Here is a 27,766-nt window from a genome sequence, read left to right as displayed (position 1 = left end):
TTGTCCCAACGATCCCTACAAGTATTACTTGCCTAAAATCCAGGTGATTACTTACCGAAATGAAGCGTGCCCTTCGAAGCTTACTTTTCCGCTAATTGGGATTTCCAAATCTGTTGAAAGTTCTCTAGTAGGTCCTGAACCAAGTTAAATTTAGGCCAGTACCAAAAATGGGACGAAAAATAGTCAAACGGGAGTCAAATCGAGCACAAAATATGTCTCACGCGCCGGAGGAGATGCAATATGTCTCACGCGCCGGAGGAGATGCTTAAGCGCAGAACCACGTGTGCGTATGGACGCGCTGAGGCGATGGAGACACGCGCTGAGGTTTTGCCACGTGGTGCGGGCCGAATGGTTCACCGAGGTTGAGGGTGTGAATTCAAAACTAGAAGGGCGCACTGGGAAACAATTTTTCTCTCGTTGATGTGTGGGGCTGAGTTAGGTCGGATCTCTTCGCCAGGTCGCGCGCGGATTATCAAGTACCAATCTTCGAATCTTGCCCGACGTAAGATTTCCTCTATTTTTTTCTCAGCCTATGCGCTCTTGACACACTTCCTCCTTTACCAGCAACGCACGACCCTCTCGCCAATCGACACACGTCCCTTCACCGTTCGTCTTCTACTTCTTAATGCTGCAATTTCTAGAAAAACTGATTATTTTCTATTTTCTTCGCATTTTGTATTCCTCTCTACCTAACTCAAATTAACATGGTTCCTCTATGAAATTTGTAGAGTTTATATCCATTTATGCTTAGGTATTTTTCTTGTAATTTATTTCTAAACAATAGGCTAATATAATAGAGTACAAAATTAGCAAAAAAATTAATAACTCGCAAATCCGAACGAATGACGAAACTCCTATCTCGGATCCGAATCGACTACAACTTCTTTCACACATTATGAGTGCAATCTTCCATAGATTAACATACTCAAATTTCAAAAACTATCTCCTAATACTTCTCACATATTTGAAGGAAATCCGAGAGCAAAAGTTCAAGAACTTACATTCGTGTTTTCTTTGTTCCTTGACAGTTTTGGATGATCCGAAGATTCAGAACGCTTCTCCTCTAGATTTTGCGAAGGAGGCTCAGCCCGAATCGAACTCCTTGTCACCAAATCGGAGTTGAGGCGGTTATTTTTCCCTCTCTAGAACCTTCCTTTCTCTATATTCTCTTTTTTCTTTCCCTTCTTTTCTTTTCTTTTCTTTTCTTTTCTGGTTTTCTTTTCTTTAATCTCTCTGATTTCAGTTTTGAGGTACTTAATTAAGGAGGGTAGAATGACCATAATACCCCTCCCGTCAGTTGACTTTGACCAATTTTCCAACATTTTTCTTGAGTGTGGGACTTTTTCAAGTATTTTTTCTCTTCTATGATATCTTGAAATTTCATTCTTAAAGCCCTCCATCAAATTTCGTAAATACTTGTTGAGATTCGGGTGTCACATAGAATTTGGTTAAAAGCTAACTCCACCCAACAAAATTGAATAGTCCATACAACGAAGATCTTTTCAATACCTTAACAATGAATTATAAGGACTTAATGCCATTAGAAAAAGGATTAGAAAAAAAAAGAAAAGGAAAAAAAAATCATTTTCTAATTTTTAGGGAACTCTAATAAGGAAATTTAATTCCTTGTAGGAAGGAAATTAGAGATGTTCGAGAAGAAAAAAAAAAAGACAAAAGTGACCAATTATCAAAATGCTTCAAAAGTTTAAAATATTTACACAAATGCCATTGAATAAGAAAAAGACCGTACAGACAGTCTATACAAAATTGAATGATATGAACCACGACCAAGAAATTTCCATACCTAAATGTCCAATTACAAAGATGAGAGCAAAGAAGCTACAACAAACTTTGTACACTTATATTCAAGCTATGGTTAGCTCGTCCAAGGAAATTCTAAAAGACTTGGATACCTCCCTTATATGCTGTGCAAAGTTGAGCTTCAAGAAGAAATACATTAAATACACCTTAATTTGTATTTAATGAACTAGTTGAAGGTATGGAACTAGCCACGATGGTTAATAAGCACCTTTCATTTATTACATTATTTAATTATAATTTAAATATTTGTTTATAATATTTAAGCTAATTTTTTAATATAGAAGTTAAGGTTATATGGTAATACATATGGTATGTCATTTTAATATGGAGGTTATGATATTTCTCATTAACTAATCATTAGGGTATTTCTCATTATGAAGATTATGTGAGCTATATAAAATCTTTTTTTCTTTGATCAGAAAGATCACGTTTTAGAATTAAAAATAAATAAATTTCTATTTTAGGTTTGTGGAGAGGTAAGCTTTTCCTTTCAAACTCATGAGTTTAGATTGCATGCCAGAGTCATTGAAGTGGTATTTGGAGTGATACAAATCATGAGTTTATAAACAAATTTTCTTTAATCTTGACGTGGATCATCAAGGTAATCCATTCTAAACTTTCCCTTGAGTTGATTCCATATCATTGGGTATATTTTTAAATCCAGTCATTGGATCATTCCAGACTTGGATATGCTCGAGAAGACACACACCTAAAAAACCCAACAACTTCAATTCAAATTGAAGGTTGGCGAGCCTCTTATTAGAGAAGATATTTTCGATGAAAATTTTCGAAAATTTGATTTCAAATTCATAGCAGTTCTTCATATTTCATTCGAATACACCCGAGATGCATTCATTCAAATTGAACACAACGTAGATCTTCAATTCTACAAAAGATTTCCTCATATAGGTGTTGATTTGGTCAAGTTGGAAAATCAAATTCTTTTTTTTTTTTTTTTGGTTCTTCAACCTCTATTCCCTTTATAAGACTTACAATTGTATTTTTTTCATCATGGGATTGTAAATAATTACTATCTTTCTAATCCCTTGTTGACAAATGCCCAAAGCATTTCATCGATTTCTTAAGCTTTTTCTTCGTCCCTACGATACCTTCTAAGAACAATAGTAAAGAAGAAAAATTAATTATTCCTCCATCGATAACTGAGCTCCGCAAAGCCGGTGTCACCATCAAGAAAGCAGAAAATGCCAATGTAAGCTTCAAAAATGGGATTTTTGAAATCCCACCCATACTTATTGATAATTACTTTGAAACCATGATGCGAAACTTAATACCGTTTGAGCATTTTTATGTCGGAAATGACAACAAGTGTATACAATATGTGTCATTATTAGATCATTTAATATGTATAGAGAAAGATGTGAATGTACTTGCAAAAGCCGGAATCATAATAAACGAAATTGGAGGTAGTAGTATAGAAGTTTCAGAACTGTTTAATAATCTCTATAAATTTGTTACAGTCCCAAATTATTGCAACTTCAACGATATCAATAAAGCTTTACGAGAACATTGCAGTAGACGATGGAACAAGGCGATAGCTACACTCAAACATAACTATTTCAATACGCCTTGGGCTATTGTCTCCTTCGTTGGTGCAATCTTACTCCTTATTTTAGCCATGCTTTAAACTATAATTTCTTATATATCAGCATTTTCTAATGAGTGAAATCTATCCAAATAATATATGTATGTATCTTTTAAATTTTCCTCGTTCAATCTTACCTTATTAAATGTTCATTGCCAATCTTTTTAAATAAATATTATGTTACATTTGTGTTCGTTATCATACCTAATGAACCATAATCTTATGCTAAAAGTTCTAATACTACATTTTTCATATTATCTCTATTTTTTGTCTGTCATAGAAAAGCGTTTAGATTGACACGAGTCCATGAAAATTTGTGTTTTGTGCATAATGATAAAGTTTTGAAATTTTTGTTTACTCTTTTGCTATTTTTTTTTCTATATTTGTTTTATACTAAACAATTAAAACTATATTAGATATCAATTCTTTTGAAATTTAAGTAAGGAAGTTTTGTTCCATTAAAACTATATTAGTTGGATCTTCTCCAAATTTGGATATGTTCTAGAAGACATACACCTAAAACATCCTACGACTTCAATTCAAAATGAAGGTTGACGAGCCTCTTATTGGAAAAGATATTTTTTACCAAAATTTTAGAAAATTTGATTTCAAATTCATGGTAGTTCTTCACATTTCAAAGTTAATTTAAACTTCCTCTATAAATGTTTAAGTAAGGGCAGTCATTAGGAGCAATAATCGAGTAGTATCGAGCCTTCAACCGAGAGCCATCAACATTTAGAGTTTGGGAACCTCTTCCTTGAATTTCTTCTAAATTTGAGAGTTATAATTCATCATTTCCCTTCAAACTTGTTTCTATACCTTCTAAAAAGTATTATCCACCAATTTTGTGAAGAAACCAAGGGTTTAAAATGTTCCTAACTTATGTGTCCAATTCCATGTGTCATTATATAAGTTTAAAAGCTTTGAATCGCAATTTCAGGTAATCATGTCTAACCTATCACATTCAGTTTTTGTACCATCAAGAAGCATTTTCCAATTAAAGGAAAATATATTTGGGTAAGATTTGAGGATAAGTTCAAATTTCCTACCTAGGGTCCTATCAACCAAAGTTAACACTACATTAGCTTCATAGAATTAAATTTAAAATGTTTTAAAGAGTTAGACCTAATAAGGACGAGAGGGAGCTGTCGAAGAAGATTGAGTTTCTGCGCTTTGGTTGACTTCCAAATTGAGACTTCGACTCCAAAATCAGCCACGATCACTCAAATTCATTCCTAAAAAATAATTTCTTAAGCATGAAGTCAGTATAAGGAAGAAGTTTCGTGAAAAAGTCATGTCTAGAAAAGGTCTCAATCAACCTGACGAATAAGAAATTCTGGTGGGTTTACACCCGCAAGAAAACATATTTTTACCCAACTTTGATGAATTATCGCTCGAGCTACATCACACGAAAAGGTAAGATATACCATCACCAAGTTTTATGAAGAAATTCTAGAGGAAAAATGCTCTAGAATAAGCTGAAAAGGTCGAGTTTGAAAAGGAGGAATACACGGCCTGCGTCCTTTTCATTTTTGAAGAAGAACATGATGATATGGTTGATTCAACTGAACAAGCCACGTCAGCCTAAATTTCAACTCCCTCGTAGTCTAACTTTCATCCTAAATTTTTTATGGTTCTAAAAGTTAAGCTCTCTAAGAAAGCTATCAAAGAAAATTTGGAGTAAACCATATACCCAAAACTTGAGAACCGAGATCCCGAACATCAACTAAAAAGTAAGTAGCCAATTTGTGATTTTCTTAAGAAATTCTCCTAGAAATTGCTTGAAAATAAATATAAATTGTATATTAAGCTATATTTAAAGGATTATAAAAGAAAATATTAATAACCGTAATTCACAAATCTAGCGTTTTGCTCAAGAGTCGAATAATATTAAAATAACCCACTTAATGGACTCTACTGCAAATAAGATTTTAATGTTGGGCATAATATTACATGTAAAACATATACATGAAATTTTGTAGTCATTAATGTAAAGCCCGTTTATAAGCTATATAACCTTTAAATGACATGTGGTTTTAATAGAAGGCTTAAGGTAATGTATCAAGTTTGATAGTCATTAGAGTTTGTTTAGGAATTGAACCAAGGATAACTATAAAATGACAAAAATGTCCCTACATGCCACTAAGGATAACTATAAAATGATAAAAATGTCCCTACATACCTAAGCATTGGTTTGTATATCAAATAAACTCCAAATGATCTAAAATTTTATATATTAAAGGATATAAGAGGTTACACAAGATTTTAAAGTCGTTAGAACACATTTAGGGGCTGAATCAAGGACTAAGGGAAAAATGACCAAAATGCCTCTAGGCTAACCATAAGTGTCAATGTTCAAATGGCCTCCAATTATAATTGAGTTATGTACGATCTTAAGGATAATTATGCAAGTTTCTAAGGACATTACAATATAGTTGAAATTACTAAACTACCCCTAAAGGCGCTTAATACATATCCATAATTTGCCTAAATACCTCACGAAACATGCTATGATTAGCCTAAGTACTTCAAGAAACATGCTATGATTATTATAAAGACTTAGACAAGCTATTAGATAAGTTCATGTATGCATGGTCTAAGAGCTTGGATTAGGCTAAAATTATGATAAGGGTTATGTGGAGTTCTTCTATGAGGCTAACCTTTGAAGTAAGAATCCAAGAAACTATAAGACTAAGAAAATACTCGAAAAGCAAGTACCAAGAAAAGATCACAACACAAGTTCTAAGACTACCCAAACTTGAGAACATGAAAACATAAAATATTATAAGGAGTTCATGACAAGAACACGTTTGAGAGTATGAACCAAGACTCAAGTAGTAAAAGATGGAAATACACGTAATAACTTCCTCACAAGAATTCATGAAGTTTCCTCGAACTCAAAAGTTTTATGACACGTACGATATTATGAAGTACTTATGCTCATAAAAATTATATGAATACATGCTTTAGGGCCATGAACTCTATGCATGATAATGGATTTAGGGTGTGTTATAAGTATGCATTACCTTAGGGTGCTACCCCAAGGACATGAATGGTAACGACCCTATTTTTGCTTCTAAAATAAAATCGCTACAATATGTATTCATTAATTACCATTACCGATAGTAAGGCCACTTATTTAGATGGTCTTAGCCGAAGTTCTATCTACTCCAAATTAGTTTACTTTCGTGCTTTGAATTCGTTTTCACTTATGCCCAAAACGATTCACCCTATTAAAGATGTTCACCGAGTTCTTTTAATAATTCTAATTCCTAAATTTTGTTAAGTATTTAACAAATTCTTAATATTTCCGTTCAGATTTAATGTTTCTTGATATATAAATATGTCTAACAATACAATGCCTATACATACCATTTATGAGATATTATACTTTCATAATATATTTGATAATTACTTTAGAAATGAGAATATATATTTTTAATTATATTCACTAATATCGTACCATTTAATACTTTTTATATCTTCTCTTTACTTTCTCCCTCCTGGTGTTCTACCCATTAATTAAGAATAACAGTCTAACGGGATTTATTGTAACTTAAAATGCTAACAAAAATCTATCTAAATAATTGAATAACAAAAAGTCTAAATAATTTGATAATGGAAAAGTAGATCTGAGTAAAAGGAGAAGAGATCTTAAATATAACTTAGCTAAATCAGCAGATAAGAAAAAGGTCGATATGATTCTTACGTGATTTCTTGTAACATATTACATAAAGGAAGGTGAGCTTAAATATAACTTAGGGGCAAAATCTCTGAAACAGGTAAATCTGCACCATCTCCTATAAGTCTGTTGAATGACATTTTTTGTTTGAGAAATGGTTGAGAGACTGTTATTCTTAATTAATTAACTATTTTTTATTTATTTATCAATTTTTAATTATTATTATAATTTATTTATTTATTTACTATTTACCATTAATTTTTTATTTTTTTTATTTTTGTTATCTGATGACCGTAAAACTTTTTTTTTTTAATAAACAATAAAAATAATTATAAAAAAGATTAGGTTTAAAAAAAATAATAATAAATTAACTTTAAAAAAGAAAACAATTCTTCCTCACTCTTCTCCCCAACCTCGTATCCCTCTTCTCAATTATCTAGCTTTAATAGAACATCAAGTTACTGCAAAGAAAAAAAAAATTGTTAGATCTTGTCCGTTTATTATATATTATTTTTTTTCTTCATTTATTCTCATTTCATTTTTAAAAAATCACAACCAATTATATATTAGATCTTTTTTAGATTGTTGCAATAGTTTAAGTTTGAGTTATAAATTAAATGTCAATAATTTTATACGAATTTTAGTAAATCACATTAATTAGTAACGTTAGAACAGTAATTTTAGATCCGTGTCAAATGAATCAATTATAAATTAGCTAAGAATGTTTGTAAACATAAAAGGAAAATAAGAGAAAGGAAAAATTTGGAAGAGAATTCTAAATCACTGAGAGAATACCCCATAAAAATAAAAGAAAAAAATAAAAAGGAAAATATAAAAATAGATAAAAATTGGCCAAAACCAGAGAAAATGAAAAGGAAAGATATAAAAAAGTATTAAATTTGTTGATAATGGTAAATATAATAACAAATATATATTCTCATTCGTAATGTAATTCTCAAATATATTATGAAGTATCTAGTAAAGTAGACCTAGTATTGATAGACATATTTATATCTAAAAAAACATTAAATACAAATGGAAAGATTAAGAATTTGTTAAATATTTAACAAAATTTAGGAATTAGAATTACCGAAGTAATTCGGTGAACATCTTTAATAGGTTGAAGCGCCTTGGCATAAGTAAGAACGAATTCGAGAGACGAAAGCAAGCTAATTTGGAGTTAGATAGAACTTCGGCTAAGGCCATCCAAATAAGTGACCTTACTATTGGCATGGTTATATTTGATGTTGACACGTGCCCCGTAGTTCTGCACGTGTCATATATATTGATTTGTGTGAATTGTTTATGGATCGATGTGCTTATGATATGATATGTATATGTTATAATATATGAATTGTATGATAATACTTACAGTACACTGTGTTCAATGATACGTTTGAGATAGGATACGAGAAGGACCTAAACGTAATGTAACGATAGGAGTAAGATATGTTCATGAAATTTTGAGGTTAGGTTATGTATCGAAGTGCTATGAATATGAGGGGTTGATAAAAACGATATGGTCACGATCGATTGATAAAAGAATATGGTTAGGTTGTAGATAGAAAGTGATAGGATTATTATAGAGTGATAGAACGATAGCGTTAGGATACATTTCTGTAATGATGTAACTAAGGTACGTTCATATAACGATATGATTGTGATATGTATAAGAATGTTAAGGCCATGATAATTTAGGGAACGATATGGCCACAAAGTGTTTACAATATGATATGATTATGATACGACATGTGAATGATGAAGATATATATATATACACATATGTGCGTGTGTTGTGATATGATATGAAAATGATACGAAATATGTTATGGTACATGTGATAAATTGACATGTTTATGATATGATATGCTATATTATAATGCGATATGTTATGGTATGATATGTATATAATGAAAATTGTTATGTCTATAAGTATGGAACGTTATGATATGATATATTTATGTAATTTGAATGATATGATATGATATATTTATCTAATTTGAATGATATGATATGATTGATATGCAAAATGACGAACTAGCATGAAATACAACCTCGGTGCATGCATGAAAGATATGATAAACAATATGAAAAATGATATGATATGTACGGAACACTAGCGAGGTTGTATTAAACAATGATGAAAATGGAAAAATATTGGGATCTCAAGTATTATTGTGTGCTTATGCATTGGGAGATACCCTTATTCCTTCACGATGGTACGGACGTGTACACAAATAGGCAGAAGAACTATCATTATTTGTTACATAATGTTGTCGTGACGGTTACTAATTCTAACGGGTGTCCGGTACAAAGAGCTACCAGAACATGCTCGCCTGACAAGGAAAGGGGATTAACAGTGTGCGAACTGACTGGTGAGTCCATACTCTTACGTATAGGCCGTGTAGAGTATATATCCAAGCTACCCGTTAAGATAGTGCCGTAGGAAAATAGACTGATATGATAGGTTCCGTCATTGCATTCGCATGTTCTTGCATTTAACCCCTAATAGTGGGGTCACTTATTGAGTATTTCTTTAAATACTCAAGTCATGTGCTATTTCTATTTCAGGTTAAGGCAAGATATTCCTGTACCGCTAACGATGACATTGTAACTGGAGACCATGTCACATGCATAGGGCAGCCTCATTTATTTTCTTAGACTTAGACTAAAATATAATGTATTTAATTTAAACGTTTATTTATTTTATTTAGTCTTTTGTTATGTCGTTTTAAAGGTATTTTCAAAATATTTAAGTCAATGACAGTGTTTTAAGATTAAGGTGATGTTTTATGAAAGTTTAAATAAAGTCATGATATGTATACAGTAATGACCTGAAATTAATTAGAAAATTTCGTATCGTTACATTAATACTATCTTTAAACTATGAGTATGTTTTAAACACAATACTAAATCTAAGGTTATTTTTGAACTTTTTAAACCACGACCATATTATTAAAAAAATTTAAAGTTTAACCACATTTTTTAAATACACTTAATATTCAAAACAAAATATTAATAGTTTCCATCCAAAACTAATTGTAATAATATCCGGTAGAATTTTTTAAAACAAATTTAGAAGCATGGTTGAAAATTTTGAAATTTTAGAAGAATTTTTAAGACAAAATAAGAAATTTAAGTATATTTTTATTAATTTAGCAAAAATTTTATAGGAATAAAAAGAAAGGGAAAAGTAGATAGCCTTTAATTTTGGAAGCTGTCTAAATAAGTTTTGACCGTGTAAAGAAAATATAAGAATAACTTAATCTCATGTCCCATATTTGAAAATGTATATTAAACAAAGGATTTTATTTCACTTTCTCATCTTTAATCTTTAAGTTTATTTTGATCTTCGTTCCCTTGGTCAAAATACTTCCTTAAGTAACAAAATTTAAATAGTAGCTTGCAAGCTTTCAAAAACTTACTCCCATGTCCATCTTCAAGACACGTGGGACATTATTAAATAAATATAAATTTAATATTTGTTATTATTTTGAATTTCTTTCTAATATACCATTAATAAAATTTTAATATATATTATAAATTAGACTTTTTTTACTTATTTTTATACACTTAGCCATAAGGAAGTTTGGTAGTATTGTTGAGTTTGACCAAATTCGAGGGAGGAAAAAAAAATTATATATATATATATAGATAAATAACTATGTGATTATTTTATTGTTGTCTATGCTATTTTCATAGTTAAGAGACTGTAACACCCCGTGTTTATAGCTAGAGAGGGCTTAGTGCAAGCAAAGAGAGCAGGCTAATTCCAATTGAAATCATTGAGGACATCTCCAAAGGAACAAAGAATTGGCTCAACACACGGATTCCACTACCTCAAATTCTAGGTTCCTATGCCTTATTTCTGCATAGTACTTTTGTCGTCTTTACACAATGTGCACCCTTGCTTTGATTGTCTGTATAGCCTCTTTTGTAATACGGACCAACTTGGGTCCCACTAATTCTCGTTAGCCTACTTCATCCAAGTATAGTAGGGATCTAAACCGTTTTTCATATAACACTTCGAACGGAGACATCCAGATAATTGCTTAAAAACTATTGTTGTAGAAAAGTTTCATTAAGTGTAGCTTGGTGTCCCAACGTCCTGTAAATTCCATTACACGTGCTCATAGCATGTCCTCTAAAATCTGATTCAAATGCTCCATTTGATCATTAATTTCCAGGTGGAAGGTATTGTAGAAGTCGAGACAAGTACCCAACTTTTTCTGGTGTCTGCGCCAAAATCCCGACGTAAAGCGTGGGTCTGTGTCCAACACTATCGATACTGGAATTCCATATAACCTCACGATTTTCTTCATATACAGTTGAGCTCAATTGTCCATTATTTATGTCTTGTGCCCGATAAGAAGTGCACCAACTTTTTCACTCTATTGACAATTACCCAGATTACTGTATAACCTTTAAGTGTCCTGGGGAAACCCATTATGAAGTCATAACGATATTTTCTCACTTCCACTCCAGTATACTTAAATGATGCAATAGTCTCGTCATTTTCTGCCTAGGAGCTTTTACTTGTTTGCACACAAGACCTTTACTCATGAATTCCACTTTATCCTTTTTATTACTTCGCCACTAGAAGTATTGTTTCATGTCTTGGTACATCTTGGTATTGCCTGGATGTACAGAGAATGGTGAGTTGGGTGCTTTGGTTAGTATTTCAATCCTTTATTCTCCCACAGCTTGAACGCATAGTCGTCCTTCACATAGTAATCCGCCATCTGATGACTTAGAAAAGCTATCTACTTGTCTCACTGTTAGTTGACTCAGTATCTCATTGAGGCTGAGGTCCTCTCATTAGGCGTTAATAATTCTTTGTCCTCTTGTAAATACCCTAGATTTCTACTTAACCTAAAGTCATTACTGTATACATATTATAGGCATTTTATGCGAAAATACTTCATTGAAAACTTTATAATAAAAAAATGACCTTGGTCTTACCTATTATCTCTAAAGACTTTAAATAAAATTATAACAATTTAAAGTAACATAAAATAAAAATGCTCTATACTGACGAATACGCTACTAATGGGAATGAAAACTAGCCTATACTAACCTATAATATACTAAATTAAAATTTCCAAGCTACCCTAAACGTGTCATACATTCTCTAAGGTTGCGATGCCACCGTCAGTCGTACAGGGGAGCCTTACCTTTACCTGAAAAATAAGAGTAGTACATGGCTTGAGTATTCTAAGAAATACTCAGTAAGCGGCCCCCCTACCGAGATTAGATGCAAGCACATGTAATCTTGAGTGAGATCTATCATATCAGTCTATTTTCCTACGATGCCTATCTTAAGAGGACAATTATATGTCTATTTACTTTTCTACACACGGTCCACACGTGCGAGTATGGATCCACCAGTCGATTCACACATCTCATGGGTTCCTTTCTCGTCGGGCGAGCATTCTTTAGTAACTATTGATGATGAACACCCGTTAGGAGTAGTAGTCATTGTAGCAACATTATGATCAACATAATGATCATTTTTCTGCCTTATAGTGTACGCATTCGTATTATCGTAAAAGGAGAAGGTGTATCCCCTAATGCATGAAACACAATAATACTCGAGGTCCCAACATTTTTCCTTTTTGATTATCAGGTATGACAACCCCTCTAGCATTTTCGTTCATATCATATCATTTTTATCATAATCTCCATTTGTATATTGAAGTTGTACATTATGCCAATTTATCATTTGCATGTCAATCATATCATATATCATTCATGTAGCACATATGTTAATCCAAAACTTATCATTTAAATGTTTCAATTCATATCAAGCACATATCATATCATATTATATATCATTACAGTTACATAACATATAACCAAATCATGCCTTCAAACATGTCATATCTTAACATATCAATTCATCTCCATACAACATAATATTCACGTATCATATCATACACTTACAATTCCATAATAGTTTGCATATACAAGAGTTGAAATATTCACGTATCACGTGCGAATCCATGGGCACATGTCATCATTCAGCATATAGTTATAAGCAAACTGACGATAGGGCAACTACTTTGTTGGCCTTAATTGACATTTTTCTAAATTTGAGTACGTTCGCTTTCCATCTCTCAAAGTTGCTCACAGTATCACTAGTTGTTGTTTCCTATTAGAATATGCATCTCGTTTCATTAGTAGCTCAATTTCCTAACTCAATTTAACTTAATGGGTGAAAATTGGAACTTATACTGACCTTGAGGTAAATTTGAGCTTTGGGGTGGTCGAAACAGTAGAAAATAAGCAATTTCCCTTTATCGAGCCGAAGGAGTGCATTTTGAGCCACCGAGCCGAGCAGATCAAGCCGTGTAAGTCGAAGGAGTGTTTGGCTGTAGGTGCGACATGTGGCACAACACGTGCAATCCGAGTTAGGTCAAGGCGCGGGTCACTATAGGCGTTTGGGTCGCGAGTTGCGAGGTTGGTCTGCTGCAAGTTTGGGCCATTGTAGATGTTGGGTCCGACCCAAAACCCAAAGACATATCCCAGCCAGCAGCGTGTCCCAGCTTACGGTTCAGTCCAGCCACATGCCTCAACCCAGTATTCGCGATTGGAAGCCCATTAATGCCTTCGCTTCGGCTCGACAATCACCTACAAAACACGGTCTAAACATTTGCAACCCACAGTCATCCTTCTGTTCCGCCCAATCATGCAACCAGACGTCTACGACCCGCGACCCAAGATCGCAACCTGTGCCTTGACCCAAAGCGAACCCTACATGCATCACCTCTCTTCCAATGACACGTGTCGCGTATGCAAATGCTGACTCCTACGGCTCACACGGCTCCTCGGCTTGGCGCGACTTCTTGGTTAAAAAATTAGGTTATTTGGCTCAGGATCCTATTTCCAACTTTTAGGTGAATTAGGCTAGTTATTAATGTAAATAAGATGGACATTCGAATCGGAAACAACTCCCCGATGATACTTGGAGCGACTTCGAGGGAAAAAATTCAAACGTACTTGAGTTTTAGGGAGAACACCGGCTAAGGCCAATCAAGTAAGTGGTCTTTCATCGACATGATTATATTTTATGCTGACACATGCCCTGTAGTTCTTCACATGTCATAAATTTGATATGTGTGAATTATTTATGAATTGATATGACTATGATATGTTATATATATGTTGTGATATGTGAATGATATTATAACTCTTACATTATGATGTCTTCAATGTTTTGTGTGATAGGATATGAGAAGGATGTGATAAACGTAATGTAATGATATGACTAAGATATGATTGATATAATGATATGGTTAGGTTATGTATAGAAAAGACATGATTAGGATAGATTGATAAAATGATAGGGTTAAGATATGTTCCTGTAACGGTATGATTAGGATACGTTCAAGAAACGATATATAGATAGGATAAGTTGATGAAACGATATGGTTAGCATGAATTCAAGTAATGGTATTACTAGGATACGTTCATGAAACGATATGATTTAGGATATGTTGGAAAACGATATGATTGAGGTATGTTCATGAAAAGATACAACTACCAGATGTAAACGATAAGACTATGACAAATTTAGGAAACGATATAGCTAGTGATCGCTTGTGGATGTATATAATAAAATGATGTAAAATTCACAAGAATAAGTGCAAGTATACACTATCACAAGTAGCAAGTAATAAATAAATTATCAATTCAACATCGAACCTTTTTTTTTTTTTTACTTTTGTTGATGAAAATTAAGTGAGTTTTTGGGTAACATTCAAATGGTGTTGGTGATTTTAAACTAATTACGAAATTAATGCGGAGTCCCATTGCTGTCGAAAAACAAAAAACGATGAGAAAATCTACAATATTGAAGAAGGTTCGGCTAAGAGAGATTAAATAAATAAGTTGTTGAGTTTTGTGGTAAATTTTAGTTTCTTTGAAAAGATTCTAAAGGCCACTTAGAGGGTCATGTATTGTGATTATTTCCATAATAGCTTTTAATTTCTATTAAGAAAGCTCTAATAGAACAATTATTTCTAACCCTTCTATTACTTTCCATTATCCTTGCAATAGAACTAGAGTATTAAAGAGGATTTCATTGCTTCTTCTCTTATTTTAAATAAGAGAACAACTGTGTTGTGTATGTAAAGTAGCTAATTAAACACAAATGTAAATCATTAACAACTCTTATCGTCAACATACTTAAACTATATAAAACTCTCTCGCATCCCCTGTAAAATGTAGCTAAAAAAAAAGAATAAGGAAATAGAGATTCATCAAGCTTCGTTGCTGCTCTTCAATGAAAGTTTCCTTCCTTTGAGCTCTCACGTCCACCTCTTTGCCCTAATTGATCCTTCTTGGTTTTCTTTTCCTTCTGCTGTCACATTTGTTGGATTAGGGTTCTTCTTCTTCTTCCTCTGATTTCACATAAGTTCACAGCAGTAGTGGCTACTACTACTGTCTAATCCGAAATTCTGCTTCCATAAGTGTGGCTCCCCTCTTTTTAGGTATTCCTTTTCCTTTTATATCAAGCATGGCTTCCCATTTAGGGTTGAAAAGGAATAAATTTTCCACCTAAGATGTTGCTAATTGGATAGTTAAGGACCCACTTGGACTGCTGATGTAGATTAAAATTGTAATGTCATCACCCAAAGTTCACTTTTCGAATTGCTTCAGCATCTGAGTCTGCAATTTTTTTTCCAGATTTGCTACTACATCATGGTTCAACATAAATCTTCTGAAATTTTATTAAATAACTTAATTAAATGTACAATTAAGTTCGATTTATGCAAATTGATATTCTTTTCATGTTGAACCATGATTTACTATTTCATGCTTGCTAATTAATATAAATGGTGTAATTAATGATGAAAATGATGAGTAAGAGTGCGTAATTAACTATAAAAAAGACTTGATATAACTCTATTTTTGAAGAGGTATCAGCTATGATATGCACATGGACACGATATGACTATGAAATGTTTACAATATGATATGATTATGATACGACATGTGAATAACAAACATATATATGATGTGAGATGATATGAAAAATGATATGATATATATTATGGCATGAGATAGGTGAGAAATTGACATGTTTATGATATGATATATATTGATAGGATATATTATGGTATGATATAAATATGAAGAAAATTATTATGTCTAGAAGCATGAAACGTTCTGATATGACATATTTCTGTAATCTGAACGATATGATATGATTGACATGCAAAACGACGAATTAACATGAAATACAACCCCATGTATGCATGAAAGATATTATAAATGATATGAGAAATGATAAGAAATGTTATGTGAAATGATATGATATGAAAAAAATGTTAGCGGTGTATTAAATAATATTGAAATTGAAAAAATGTTGGGACCTCATGCATTATTATGTGTTCATGCATTGGAGAATACTCCTATTCCTTCACGATAGTATGGACGCGTACACTACTAAGCAAGAAAACATTCATTATATTTATCATAATGTTGTCGTGACGGTCGCTATTCCTAACTGGTGTTTGACATCAACAACTCTCGGAGAATGCTCGCCCGATTAGAAAGGGGGCTCAAGAGGTGTGTGAACCGACTGGTGGGTCTATACTAGCACGTATGGACTGTGTGTAGGAAAATTATGTACACATCCCAGTTGCCTGTTAGGTAGTCACCGTAGGAAAATAGACTGTTATGATAGGTCATGAGATTGTATGTGTTTGTATTTAACCTCAAGAATGGGGTCACTTACTTAGTATTTCTTTAAATACTCAAATCACGTGGTACTTCTATTTTAGAAAAAGGCAAGGCATCTCTGTACGGTCGACGACGACATCACAACTCGAGACCATGGCACATGCATAAGGTAGTCGCATATATTTTCTTAGTCTTAGGCTAGAATAAAATATTTTTAATTTAAACGTTTACTTATTTTTATTTAATATTTTGTTGTGTCATTTTAAAGATGTGTTTGAACAGGTAAGTCCACGACTATGTTTTAAGATAAAGTTTATATTTTATAAAACAGTTTAAACGTTATTTCTCCATAAAAAGGATTAAGCTATGAAGACAGTAAGACTCTTAGGTAAGTAGAAAAATCTAGGTAGTTACAAACTTTTTACCTTAATTTGAATTTTAGTTGTTTCTTATCTCAAAACAATGAAAAGAAAAGTAGTTATTCTCTCCTCAATACAGGTTCACTTTTAAAGACAAGTGTCTAAAGACTAAGGTATAATGGGATAATCCTTCCCTTTCTAAATTTAAATTTATTACTATTATTTTCAGTGTTTTCATCATTTATAATTATTTTCTATACTTAAGATATAGACCAGGATTCAAAATACAAATTTAACACTAGATGGCCCCGACATTTCCCTTCGACATGATCATGTTACTTAGTGTAACTGTTATAATAATTAAAAAACTCTCAGTAGTCGGAGACCCCGAGATTTTAAAGTGAGGCTCTGAAAATCTCAGGCAAGCAACTCACCCTCATCCACGACCCCTTGGCCAAATGCTTAATGCAATCGTCCACCCTCTAGAACGTGCCTGCAAGAAAGAAAAGTTTTATAGATAGAGAGAAGTAACGAACCTAGATTTATTTTTCTTACGATAATGGAGAACCTACTAACGCCACAGAAAGGATAACCAACAATTCTCGGCATTCAAGTGGTAAATATATTGTATATTGAGGCTGCTTTACAATCTAAGAATGCAAGTTGGCAGAGGATGGATTTAAGAAAAGTCATAACGTCAGGAAATCACGTTTTTATAGGTGTATAAAAGTAATATGACTCCGTGGGTGAAGAAAATGTGACCAAATGTGCAAAATAACCCCAATTTGAGCTCAAAACTGATTTCCTTCTATTGGGTATGTTCCGGAGGTTAATTCTTTTTGTGTTCTTTTATGAAAAAACTCTTTGGAGGTGCAGAAACTAATTGGGATTGTCTTTGTAAGACGAATTATCGTGTATCATTGGATTAGATTTTCGAGTTTTCTTGAAGCTTTCAATGGTGGATTGGATTGGGAGAATGGTTTCTAGGCACTTCCAATGCTCGATTCCTTCGTAGAACTTGTGGGTAACCTTGTTTAGAAGCAGTAGAAACAAGTTTAAGGGGAAATGATGTAGAATTGATCTCAAATTTGGAAGAAATTTGAGAGTAGGAAACCAAAAGTCTAAACACTTATTGTTTTCGATGGGAGCTCGACCTTACTCGATTCTTGTTCCATAGTACTGCCCCAACTTCAGATATTATAGGAGAAGCTTACACCGACGTTAAAACCTCCAAAATCGCCGTAATTTGGAGATTGAATTTTCTAAATAATATATCACAAATATCTTCTCCGATCAACAAGCTACTGACTACTAATTTGAATTTTGACCATTAGATGTGGTGACCTGTGAACGTTCTAGATTTTGTCAAATTTTAGAGAAAATCCAATGACAAGTTTTTGAGATTCCATAAATTTTGTGCATTAAGGTCACTGTGGAAGGTCTTATTCTAGGGAGAATGGCATTTTCATAAATATCTCAAAGTTAAGGGGTACTCTTGTAATTCGCCACTTTTTGAATATTTTATTATTATTTTTCTTAAAAGATCTAAATTTTTTTCTAAATATTCTTCTTTTATTTGGGTCATTTTTTTTCCCTATGAAGTGCTTCTAGATAAAAAATTAAAAATCTACCAATTTCCATAAATATTGGAAAAATGTCATTTTTAGTTTTTTTGCTGGCACTTTTTCAATCCAATAGAAATTTCTTGTTTTAGACCCTTGTCCTCTCAAATAGCTTAATTTCGTTTGTTTGTTTTCTTAAGTTACTTTGATCGTTAGTTCGGGATGTTACAAATGTTTTAAGATGAAGTTTTAAATGTTTATTTTCGCATAAGAGAATATGTTATGATGATAGTAGCGACTTTAGGTTAGCAGAAGTTTAAGATCATATTTCTAAAAGTGAAAACTATCCCCAAAAACTAAAATGAGTTATTCTATTATGTTTTATCCTCGATCATATGTATTATAATTTTTTTTAAAAGAAAGCACGCTTAGCCATGAAATTTCGATGATTAAGCTACCAAAAAGAAAGTTACCGCTTATTAGTATAAGTAGCGACTTTCAATATTTTAAAGGTTTTCTTAAGCATCATATCTTCAGGTTTGCTCTCATTTAAATATGGTCTCGGCTCACTCATGTACTCATCTTTTACTCAAGTGTCATACTTCTATTTATAAAAACCTATTTTAATACTCTTAATTGAAGTATTTCTGAGTTTCACTCGTACTCTATACTATATTTTAGTATATTATATGGTTGAAATTAAAGACTAAAATAAAATACAAGATTATAAATGCATTACTATTAGGAAAGAGAATATTGCTTTGTCCCATCCTTTTGAAGTTTGAATGCATACAAATTTGTTCTAAAAGAAGGCATAAGGCTTACAAATTTGTTTTAATATTATTTCTGATTTACAATTATTCAAATTATCTTATCTTATTGTTTCTTATTTTTTATCGAATTTTCTCCATTTTTTCTTAAAATTGTTTTAGTATGTTTGGGTTTATTTTACCATTGACTTTTAATAAAGAATAATTTCTACGTGAAATGGATTACTTCAAACTAAGTACTTTCTTAAAATTATGTACACTTTTTTTTATAATCTTCACATTTGGTATATTTGATACAATGATTACAAAGGTACTAAAACGAAAGAGAAAGAAAAGATAATCATGTAAAGATAAGTATATCATTATGTTATGCCATTTTCATAGATAAAAGAAAGTAATGTCCCCACACATATAGAGAGAGCTTATTGTAAGTAGAGATAGTAGTCTAATACTTGTAGAAATCCTTGAGAGCATCTTCAAAGGATAAAAGAAAGGGCACTTTCTTAAGAAGCCAACAGTGCTCCACCTTTGCAATATATGATCAAGGAATATCACTGTGATTTATAGCTTCTATCAAAATAATATAAAATCTCTGTCAACGCTATATTGGGATGAGACAGACCATTCACCACATGCTTATAAATTAGATAATGTTCACTACTATTGTTATTCATTTCCACTTCAAACCTTCCACCACTTTGCACGTGTTTGTCATTAACATCCTTCATTGGAATTAGATCTTAAGGCAACACTTTTGCACAACTCATTCTAGAACATCTTTGATGGATAATTTTAAAAGACTTGCTTTGCTCAAGAATATTTTGGAGTTTAATATTTATAGCTGTGGTTGAATGCAACTCAAGTTGATATATCCAAATCTTAAAAAATAATAATAATAATAATAAATAAATAATAATAATAATAAAAAATAAATAAATAAATTGAGCATCCCTCTTAAATAGCTTTGAATCGTAATTCTTTGACTGGGATCATGGTTGCATTGTTGGTTGCATTGTTTTATTCAAGCAACCATGACTAGTGTATTACCAATAGTACAAACATTTTGTAAGTGTATTTTTTAGTTTTAGTAATAAATTACATATTAATAGTTGGATCCAATTAAGATTAATATATGATAATATGATGACATGATGATAATGATACATGATAACATTATGATACAAGATGCATGATGATGATATGACTTAATATGATGATATTCCATATTAAAATGATGTACATGTACTAAATGCCATGATGTATTATGATGAAGAGCTTTCTAAGACACAACCCAAATGATGTTAATGATGATGAACATATGAAGACCAATGTATGCATGTTACTTAGAGCAATATGTGAATGATGTATAGGGTTGTGTCATAAGAATGACTTAAGATGAAAACTATAGGGACATCATGCATATTGCGTGTTCATATACATTGGGTTACTTCCCCATTTATGATGATTAGTACGGACATGTACACTATGATGATGATGATGACGATGATCATGCTTTGCATGATATTCGAGGGTTTGCTAACCTCCGAATGTCCGAATACGAACAACTAGCCCAACTATGATGGTCCCAGGGGGTGCGAACCGCCTAGAGACTCACGCTCGCACGTGTGAGTCGTATGTAGGGAAGTACTACAAATTCAATAGTGGGTTGGACGGGAGGCCACCAAATGATTGCTTTAGTGATAGGTCACTAATCATGAGTTGCATGAGTTTGCATTCCTAACCCTAATAGTGGGTCACTTACTGAATATTTCATAAAATACTTAAAGTATGTGCTACTTTTATTTGTTAGGTAAAGGCAAGTCACCCCTGTACAGCTGACGACGACATTGCAAGTAAAGATAATAGCACATGTATATGATAGTTGTATTTAAATTCTTAGACCATAGGTTAGTATAGGGCATTTTTTAATTTTAATAATTACTTTTCTTTATTTAATATTTGGTTATGTTTCTTTAAAGAATTTTTGAAACACGTAAGTCCATGACAATGTTTTACGATGGTGTTTTCAATGATTATTTCTGCATAAGAGAGTATATTATGCTGATGGTAGTGAATTTAGGTTAGCAAAAATCTAGGGGTCATTACAGTTGGTATTAGATCTTTAGGTTTTTGATTCTGTAGACTAGCGTATAAGACAGGGTTATTAAGTTCCATGGTCCCACTATTAATGTTTTGTCACCGTCAGGTATGTCCTGCAGAAGATAATAAAAATAAATGTCATTGATTGTATATGTTGTGATTGCTTACTATTATTAAATGTACTTCATGATTAAATTTGATAGCCTGGATTAAGTTTGATAGCCTGGATTATATTATTGTCGAAGCATGATGTTTGACCAAATTATATGTTTGTGAAGATATTGTGCTTTCCAAATCGTATGCTAATTATGATATGTAATATGATGTGAATTACGATAGCGAATAGTAGATTTAAGGAAAATTATATGTTAGTTTTAGAAACATGTTGCCTAGATGACATGGAGGAAGAAGAGGACCTCCTATTAGAGGAAGGGGGACAGGTGAAGAGAGCCCACCACGCGAGGGCTTAGTAATTCGTACAGACGCAGCAGCACGAGAGGCTAGAATAGATCCCACCACAAACCTGATGTGGGAATCGTTCTAGGCGATGATGCATAAAATGGTAGCCACCAAGCAGGCCAAAAGCATGCAATCTACCAGAGGAGTGAGATATTTATGGGATATCAAGCGGTATGTTCCACACACCTTCAATGAAACTGCGGGAGACCCAACATAAGCTCAGCTGTATATTTCGACAATGGAGATGATATTTTTGTTAATGGATTGTCTAGACGATCAGAAGTTGTCATGTGCATCATTCATGCTGAAAAAAGACGTGGAATTATGGTGGCTGAACAACAGAGAAATTTCCATTCTTAATGAAAGTGTTATAGCTTGGTCACAATTCTAGGAGATATTCTTGAATCAGTAGTATCTGAAAGTAGCCTGGCTCAAGAAACAATAGGAGTTTACCCACTTAGCATAGGGTGGACATTCGGTAGATGATTATGCCCCAGACTTCATGAGACTCAAAAGATTTGCGCCCTTACTAGTGGACACTGAGTTAAAAATGGCTGAGATGTTTGTGATGAGTTTGGACTCAAAGATTCGCCACACGGAAAAAGCCATTAACCCTATGACTTATAAGGCCACGCTTAGGACAAGTAAGGCAAAGCCCAAAGATGGACATTCTAAGATAGACTTGGAGGATGATGAGGATCAAGGTGCAATGTATGTGGAAAGCCATATGGGGGCATATGTATGGTAGGGACTAGAGCATGCTTTCGGTGTGGTTAGGAGGGCCACATTGCTATCAACTGCACAATTAAGAATACTAAAAATCTAGTGAATCCATATAGGACATCTTATGGAACTGACAGACTTGTGCAAACTCGTTCACAAGTAAGGGCATACGTGTTCACCAGCAAGGATGTTAGAAGGTTCGACATAGTGGTGATAGGTACATTATCAATCTTGGGACATTATGCTTTCATTATATTTTATTCCGGCTCTACGCATTCATTTATATCTATTCCATTTGTTAGACAAGCAGGGCTTGAACTAGACCCTTATTGCATGTATAATCTGTTAGTGCCCAAGTGGGGATAAACTTAGTTGCTAAATATAGAGTAAAAGATATCAAGTAACATTAACCGGGCGAACCTTTAACGTAGACCTGATAGTTATTAACATGAAAAACTTTAAAGGTAAATACTAGGGATAGATTGGTTAGCTGAAAATCATGCTAGTATAGTCTGTTACAAGAAGAAAGTACTATTTTCACTTCTGTCTGGATCCAGCTTTAAGTTCAAGAGTACATGTGCTAGAGTTACACTAAAACTAGTTTCAACGATGAAAGCCAAGAGATTGGTCCAACAAGGTAGTTAAGCCATATTGGCAAGTATCGTGGATGAAAGAGAAAAAAAAAAGACCTTAGACACGGTGTCCATAGTCAATGAATTTTCGAATTTTCCAAAAAAATTACCAGAAATACCCCCTTCTCGAGCCGTAGATTTTGACATAGAACTCAAGCTGGAAACGAGCCCTATTTCTAAAGCCCCATACTGTATGGCGCCAGTAGAGTTAAACAAACTCAAGATGCAATTATATGACTTGCTGGATAAAGATTTCATTCCACCCTAGCATATCTCCTTGGGGTTCTCCATGTTGGATGATGGAAGTCCTATGTCGGCTAATTTAGGGAATGATATGGGTTTATAACCAAAGAATACTCTCTCCATTAGTATGAGGCCTTGTGGGGAAGCACAAAGCAAAGCCATGAGACCTTATGCTCAAAGTGGACACTATCATACCATTGTGGAGAGTCGTGTTCGTCTAACACTCCAGTGTTCCATTAGTATGAGTCATTTTTGGAAAGCAAAGCCACGAGACCTTATGCTCAAAGTAGACAATATCATACCATTGTTGAGAGTCGTGTTCGTCTAACACTCCAGTATTATTTGTCAAGAAGTTACAGATAATTGAATAAGAGAATAATAAAGAATAAGTACCCACTCTCTCGTATAGAAGACTTGTTTAAATTTATGTTTCGTTGCCCTTTTGATGACAATGTTGTCTGTCCTTTTGGAGTTTGAATGAATATGTTACAGTCTCCCACGTGATAATTTATGTTATTAGTCCAAAGTTAACGTACTTGGTTACAGCCTCTTTCTTTCTTTCTTTCTTTGTTTTCTGCCACATCCATTGAATTAATTATTTAGGACTCCCAACATTTATAGCTTATATTATTTTAGTTCAACGTTATCCTTTTGTTGACTATGTTGTCTCTCCCACGTGGTATGGACCACACCACAGTGTCTCACTGTCCTTTTTTACTTTTCTTTGGTTCAGTATGTTTAGTCTCCCACATGATATAATTTTGCCTATTTATTTCTGCCACATCCATTGCCCTCTCTTACTCCATTTTCTTCTTCTAGCTGTTTCTTTCTTCCCTCATCTTCATTTACCTGCACCATCCTTTCCATCACTTTTCCAAACAAGGTACTTCCTTAATTCTCAAGATTTGGAAACGTAGGTGTTTTAGTTTAAGGGAAGAAGAGTTAGATTGGAGTGCATCGAGAACACGACATAGCTTACAATATGGCAGAAGGTAATAGGAATGGGCAGCTTTGTGGTAATGTTGTGTCATGGATCAAAACAATGCTAGAGCAATTGCCTGTTACTAATGTAAGATGTAGTATCTATCGAGTCCCCAAACTGTTATGTGAGATGAATAATACAGCCTTTATCTCCCAAGGCATTTCCATTGGCCCTTTCACCATCGTAGTCGAGAGGATTTGATAGTCACAGAGCAATATAAACTTCAAGGACTTGCTAACTTTCTACTTCGAATGATGAACATGAGCTCAGTGGAATTTCTTGTGGAAACTGCTCAAACTTGGGTAAAAGACGCTCGAGATTACTATGCAGAACCTATAAACATGAATGACGAGGATTTTATTAAGATGTTGCTGGTGGATGGTTGTTTTATAGTTGAGTTGCTTATATTAAATTATGGCCAATACGACCTAGATGCATTCATTCGAATTGAACACAACGTAGATCTTCAATTCGACAAAAAGATTTCCTCATATAGGAGTTGATTTGGTCAAGTTGGAAAATCAAATTTCTTTCTTTGTTCTTCAACGTCTATTTGACCTTGTAAAACAAAAGGATCCCTCCATCTCCTTTATAAGACTTACAACTGTATTTTTTCATCATGGAATTGTAAATAAATACTATCTTTCTTCTCTCTGGTTGGAGAAATGCCCAAAGTATTTCTTCGATTTCTTAAGCTTCTTCTTCGTCCCCACGATACCTTCTAAGAACAATAGTAAAGAAGAATCAATTATTCCTCCATCGATAACTGAGCTTCACGAAGCCGGTGTCACCATCAAGAAAGCAGAAAATGGCGGAGGTTTGATGAATGTGAGCTTCAAAAATGGGGTTTTTGAAATCCCACCCATACTTATTGATGATTACTTTGAAACCATGATGCGAAATTTGATAGCGTTTGAGCATTTTTATGTTGGTAATGACAACAAGTGTATCCAACATATGTCATTACTAGATCATTTGATATGTACAGAGAAAGATGTGAGTGTACTTGTGCAAGCCGGAATCATAATAAACGAAATTGGAGGTAGTAGTATAGAAGTTTCAGAACTGTTTAATAATCTCTGTAAATTTGTTACAGTCCCAAATTGTTGCCACTTCAACGATATCAACAAAGCTTTACGAGAACACTGCACTAGACGATGGAACAAGGCGAAAGCTATACTCAAACATAATTATTTCAATACTCCTTGGGCTATTGTCTTCTTAGTTGGTGCAATCTTAATCCTTATTTTAACCATGCTTCAAACTATATTTTCTGGTATACCAGCGTTCTCTAAGAAGTGAAATCTATCCAAATAATATATGTATGTTTCTTTTAAATTTTCCTCGTTCCATCTAACCTTATTAAATGTTAACTTTGTAGTTGCCATTCTTTTTAAATAAATATTATGTTACATTTATATTTGTTATCATACCTATAGTTCTTTAATGAACCATAATCTTATGCTAAAAGTTCAAGTACTACGTTTTTCATATTATCTCTATTCTTTGTTTGTCATAGAAAAACGTTTAAGATTGACACGAGTCCATGAAAATTTGTGTTTGTGAGGGAAGGGTGCATAATGATAAAGTTTTGAAGTTTTTGTTTACTCTTTGCTTGTTTTTTTTTTTTTTTTTTTTAATATTTGTTTTATACTAAACAATTAAAACTATTTAGATATCAATTCTTTTTGTAATTTAAGTAATGAAGTTTTGTTTCTATTAAAACTATATTAGTTGGATCTTCTCCAAATTTGGATATGTTTTAGAAAATACACGGCTAAAACATATTTTTTACCCATTCAAAATGAAGGTTGACGAAAAGATATTTTTTACCAAAATTTTAGAAAATTTGATTTAAAATTCTTTTAGAAAATTTGATTTTAAATTTATGGCAGTTCTTGGTATTTCAAAGTTAATTTAAGAGCAGTCATTTGGATCAATAATCAAGCAGTGTTCAGCCTTAGCCTTCAACCGTGAGAAATTAACATTTAGATTTTGGGTTTTGAATTTCTTCTAAATTTGAGAGTTGTAATTCACTGTTTCCCTTCAAACTTTTTTCTACCCCTTCTAAAAAGTATTGTCCACAAATCCTCGGAAGAAACCAAGAGTTTGAAAATGTTCCTAACTTATATATCCAATTTCATCCGTCATTATATATGTTTAAAAGCTTAGAATCGCATTCTCACGTTACACATGAATTCATCATGTCTAACCTATCACGTTCATACCATCAACAAGCATTTTCATCAAGAATCATGTCCAATTGAAGAAAAATATATTTGGGTAAGATTTGAGGTTAAGTTCAAATTTCATTCCCTAAACAAAAATTAAGCATTTCATTAAAGACCTAGTAAGGACTAGAGGGAGCTGCTGAGGAGGATTTGAGTTTCTGTATTTTGGTTGACTTCCAATTGAGCCTTTGACTTAAACATCAGCCACTTACTTAAGCATGAGGTAAGTATAAGGAAGAAGTTTCGTGAAGAAGTCATGTCTTGAAAAGGTCTCAATCAACTTGACAAATAAGAAATTCCTGTGAGTTTACACCAGCGAGAAAACATATTTTTACCCAACTTTGGCGAATTATAACTTGAGCTACATCACACGAAAAGGTAAAATATACCGTAGCTCTTCCTTAATATACCATGATCAAGTTTTAAAGAAATCGAGAGAGAAAAGGCACTAGAATAAGCTGAAAAGGTCGAGTTTAAAACGACGGAGGAATAGACGGCTTGCGTCCTTTTCATTTTTGTAAGAAGAAGATGATGACATGGTTGGTTCAACCGAAACAACCACGTCAGCCTAAATTTTAACCCTTGGCACGTTCTCATAAAAAATTTTATGCTTCTAAAAGTTAACTCTCTAAGAAAGCTATCAAAGAAAATTTGGAGTAAACCAGATACCCAAAACTTAGAACGAGATTGCGAACATCAACTAAGAGGTAAGTAGCCAATTTGAATTTTTCTTAAAGAAATACGGGTAGAGGTTGCTTGAAAATAAATATAAACCGTATATTATGCTATATTTAAAGGATAAAAGAAAAATACTACATAGTGTTTTTCTCAAGAGTCAAGTAAGGTTAAAATAACCCACTTAATCACTCTATTGTAAAATTTTAATGTTGGGCATAATATGACATGACATAT

The 27,766-nt window shown here is 33.0% G+C and overlaps 2 pseudogenes; both read left to right on the top strand.

The window, feature by feature from the left end:
- The first annotated feature begins 1,722 nt into the window (after positions 1–1,722).
- On the top strand, positions 1,723–3,505 carry LOC111439624 (annotated as a pseudogene).
- Positions 3,506–24,531: 21,026 nt separating this feature from the next.
- On the top strand, positions 24,532–26,025 carry LOC111439630 (annotated as a pseudogene).
- Positions 26,026–27,766: the final 1,741 nt, after the last annotated feature.

This window comes from Cucurbita moschata, unplaced genomic scaffold (assembly GCF_002738365.1).
Source record: "Cucurbita moschata cultivar Rifu unplaced genomic scaffold, Cmos_1.0 Cmo_Scf00098, whole genome shotgun sequence".
NCBI lineage: Eukaryota > Viridiplantae > Streptophyta > Magnoliopsida > Cucurbitales > Cucurbitaceae > Cucurbita > Cucurbita moschata.
Note: the sequence above shows the minus strand (reverse complement) of the source record. Positions and strands in the feature narration are given on the sequence as shown.